Raw genomic sequence first — 4,643 nt, forward strand, 5'->3', positions numbered from 1 at the left:
GCTAACATCAATCCAGTGTTAAGGAAAGAGAGAGTGCAAGTGCACACTTACAGGAAAATAGTAGGTATAATATTATTGGAGCTCAGCCACAAATTAATTGCAGTGGTTGGGAACATACCAGGATGGGTGAGGCTAAACTGTCAGGTGGTTTAGAAATACCATCTAAGGACTTGGAGTCCATGGGAGGCCTCCTATGTGCGTTTTAATAATTTAATTTAATAATATTCTTAATTACATTTTTTCCCCCATTTTTTTGTGTTTTCAAAAAACAATACTTAATTGAACAATTAAGATCCTCCTAGCTGACTTGGAGGACCCTGAGTGTACAAATCCTGCTGTGCCTGGTGCATCACGCAGTTGGAATGTGAGGAAGGAACTCTCACAGGATAGGTGGAGGGAGTCCAGGCCTGAGATTGTAGATTCTCTGCTGGCTGCAGAGCATGCTTCTCAGAAGATCTGAAACAGCCCAAAACAGCTTTACTGCGAAGACTTCGATGTCTCTACATATGCCATGTTCCCCTTGCACAACAGAGAGTCCATGATCGAGGGATTCTACACGCCCCTTCCTCCATCCACAGCCATATCTCTCCACAGTGATGGGAAGTATGCACTTCATAAACAGGGTGTGTTTTTTTATATGTTAAATCAAAGTTCAAATGTATTCTTGTTCATTGTTGTATAAAATATTGTCCCTAGATTGTGTTCTTACCATTGGACACATCAGAGGTGATATGTGGTTGCCTGACAAGCACCGTCCATGTTGGCCCTCAGAAACATAATCCTCGTAGGAATAAATGGCATGTGCAATATCTACAGTAACTGTCAGATGTGTGCGTACTGGTAGCGAAGTCAGGTGCAGGAGAGCAGAGATTTGTGAACAGGCGCACACTTTATTTAGGCAAAAGTGCAAAATGCGCAAAACAGTCACAAGAATTATGTTTAACAATAAACATCTTTGTGAAAAATAACACGGAAAAAACAAGCCAGACTGGCACGTCAACAATACACACATAACACAAACAATCTTACACAAAAACCTGATGGGGAACAGAGGAATAAATACATGTAGATTGATTGGGGAATGAAAACCAGGTGTGCAGGGAACAAGACAAAACAAATGGATACATGAAAAATGGAGCGGCGATGGCTAGAAAGACGGTGACGTCGACCACCGAACGAACAAGGAGAGGAGCCGACTTCGGCGGAAGTCGTGACTGTAACCAAACAGTGATGTAGCAATGCAATGTAAAACAACATTAATTCAGACTGTACATTTTAATCCTCAAGGTCTCTATAATGTCATATTGCCTCTACTGACCTGCACAACCTGTCTTAGCACCTGGACACCAAACTTGGCAGATCTGATAAAGAATGTGTTCTGGCCTGCCACTGTCAACTGTGACACCATATACCAGGTAGATCTGTTCAGCTCTTTTGAGGAGCTGAAAGTGTCAGCCCCAGGAATGTCCCGTCTGGCGTTTATGTGGATTTTGGAGCAGCGAACTGACTTCTTTGGCAAGGTAACAATAAATTATACTCAGCCTTACAAATGTATGACTTAACTTTAACATATTGTTAACCTGATGTTGCACAAAGCGTTGTAACAAAATGCATTTCCAGTACTACATCTAAGTTAAAACGTCAGTTCTCTTGCTACAGTGTTAGCCTCCTGCACCACTGTCCTGCCATGCCCCTTATCTGTGCCACTCTTGCATCCAATATTTCCTGCTCTTTACAACATAAGTACTCATCCTACTTTTGCGTTGGCTTTCACCTGCTTTGCTGTCAACACTATACACTGGTCCTGCTTTAACTCAAATCCAGTCAGCCATAGTGAATTATAGTATGTTTTGTTTATAGTATTGTTGTAAGTTATTTCATATCTTTCCCATATGTATTTTTTCCTTACGAGAACGGAATGATCTGTGCGGACACTTTTCAAAAAATCTGCTTTGAGTGGATGTACTGCCATTCTGAAATTGATCAGGTCTGTGATATACAGGACATTGACTGCCCAGCCTGGTCTGTGATATACAGGACATTGACTGCCCAGCCTGTTCTGTGATATACAGGACATTGACTGCCCAGCCTGGACTGTGATATACAGGACATTGACTGCCCAGCCTGGTCTGTGATATACAGGACATTGACTGCCCAGCCTTTTCACCCAGCATGCTTGCAGTGTCAGTGGATGAAATGAATTATCAACATTGTCAAGTGTCCCACAATTACTGAGCTTGATTGGTATTTCATATAGCAATCAATATATATATATATATATATATATATGAAATGGCAATCAACCTCAGTAATTGTGGGACACTTGACAATGTTGATAATTTCATTACAAACTCAAAACATTTAAGCTAAAAATGAGCTCAACTGCATTTGAAAACTTTCACACTGGACAAAGGCAAACCTTGTTTGGATTGTTTAAATTGTATAGAGTATGGTGTTATTTGAATCAATACAGCTTCTTGTTACCTTCCACTGACACTGCAAGCATATATATATATATTTATTTATTTATTTCATGTATCCTTTCAAGGACAGATGACAAAGGATTCTTTGATGGCGTATTTATTTACAAGGATGTCTGACTTTGAACTATGTCCATACAAAGACTAAACATGTACGTTTCCTGTGTATCTTCTAATCTGTGAAATAGGACTGACCTCGGGCCATCTGACTCAAAGGCAGACTTGTTATACACTATTCCAATAAAAACATTTCAGGGTCCAGGGTCATTACACAACTCCATCCGTTCAGAAATGCAACGTGCTTCTTTTTGACAGTCAATCTCCAACTTCTGATCTCCATTGTAGCGAACACGGGGTAGCTCAGCGCCCTCAGCTAGATTTTAGAAACCTAACCACTGTCACGTGAACACCCCCCTCCCCCAATTTTTTTTTTTCAACCTATACTCTTCTACTTCCTTGTCTACAGTTATGGAAAAGGGGTATGTGGATCATCCCAGTGGACAGCAGCTAAAGAGTCGTCAAGGAAAACGAATGACAAACTTGATGAAGAGGTACTCAAAGTTGCCATCTGCCACCACAGAACACTTCCGAGGAGCCTCAACATGATGCGTGGAGAGATCTTTGCGTACCAACTGTTCTTGCAGAAGGAATAGTCTGGCAGCAGGAACATACAATTCATGTGTACGGATGTGATCTGCAAATGTTGGCCGTACCTGACCAAAGTTTCCCTTCATTGTCCAGAGCTCGTCACTCTTCTAGACATGAGGCCAATGCTTTCCGTCATGCATGCGAAGGCACATCGTTTGAAATGCCAGGTACGTTTTTCTTTATTAAACTGGGCAAAGAGAATTTCCAGCTTCAGTCCTTTACAAGGCTTCCCATTTAGATGTTTGTTATTCACGTTATAGCAATATTAAGTCAATCTTTTTTTTTTTAAATGTAAGCTAAGATTAAGTGGGGAGGACGGAATCAGAAAGGAGCTGGCACAACTCTGGGGGAGGAAGGGAACAGCTTCTTGTCGAGGGCTGCAGTCTGCTCCAAGCAAATGTCCAAAGGAGGTGAACAATTTGTTTAAAGTTGTTCTATTCAGCTATGTTAGTACCTATCTGGAATAAGAAATTCTATTTGGCTTTTCTAGGAAGAACAGACATGCTAACCATCCAGGCCGTGGGGGGGAACAGAAGGAAGAACAGACATGCTAACCATCCAGGCCGTGGGGGGGAACAGAAGGAAGAACAGACATGCTAACCATCCAGGCCGTGGGGGGGAACAGAAGGAAGAACAGACATGCTAACCATCCAGGCCGTGGGGGGGAACAGAAGGAAGAAGAACAGACATGCTAACCATCCAGGCCGTGGGGGGTAACAGAAGGAAGAACAGACATGCTAACCATCCAGGCCGTGGGGGGGAACAGAAGGAAGAAGAACAGACATGCTAACCATCCAGGCCGTGGGGGGGAACAGAAGGAAGAACAGACATGCTAACCATCCAGGCCGTGGGGGGGAACAGAAGGAAGAAGAACAGACATGCTAACCATCCAGGCCGTGGTGGGGGGGGACAGAAGGAAGAAGAACAGACATGCTAACCATCCAGGCCGTGGGGGGGCACAGAAGGAAGAAGAACAGACATGCTAACCATCCAGGCCGTGGGGGGGAACAGAAGGAAGAACAGACATGCTAACCATCCAGGCCGTGGGGGGGAACAGAAGGAAGAAGAACAGACATGCTAACCATCCAGGCCGTGGGGGGGAACAGAAGGAAGAAGAACAGACATGCTAACCATCCAGGCCGTGGGGGGTAACAGAAGGAAGAACAGACATGCTAACCATCCAGGCCGTGGGGGGGAACAGAAGGAAGAAGAACAGACATGCTAACCATCCAGGCCGTGGGGGGGCACAGAAGGAAGAACAGACATGCTAACCATCCAGGCCGTGGGGGGGCACAGAAGGAAGAACAGACATGCTAACCATCCAGGCCGTGGTGGGGGGGAACAGAAGGAAGAAGAACAGACATGCTAACCATCCAGGCCGTGGGGGGGCACAGAAGGAAGAAGAACAGACATGCTAACCATCCAGGCCGTGGGGGGGAACAGAAGGAAGAAGAACAGACATGCTAACCATCCAGGCCGTGGGGGGGAACAGAAGGAAGAAGAACAGACATGCTA

Source organism: Oncorhynchus clarkii, chromosome 29 (assembly GCF_045791955.1).
Source record: "Oncorhynchus clarkii lewisi isolate Uvic-CL-2024 chromosome 29, UVic_Ocla_1.0, whole genome shotgun sequence".
Taxonomy (NCBI): domain Eukaryota; kingdom Metazoa; phylum Chordata; class Actinopteri; order Salmoniformes; family Salmonidae; genus Oncorhynchus; species Oncorhynchus clarkii.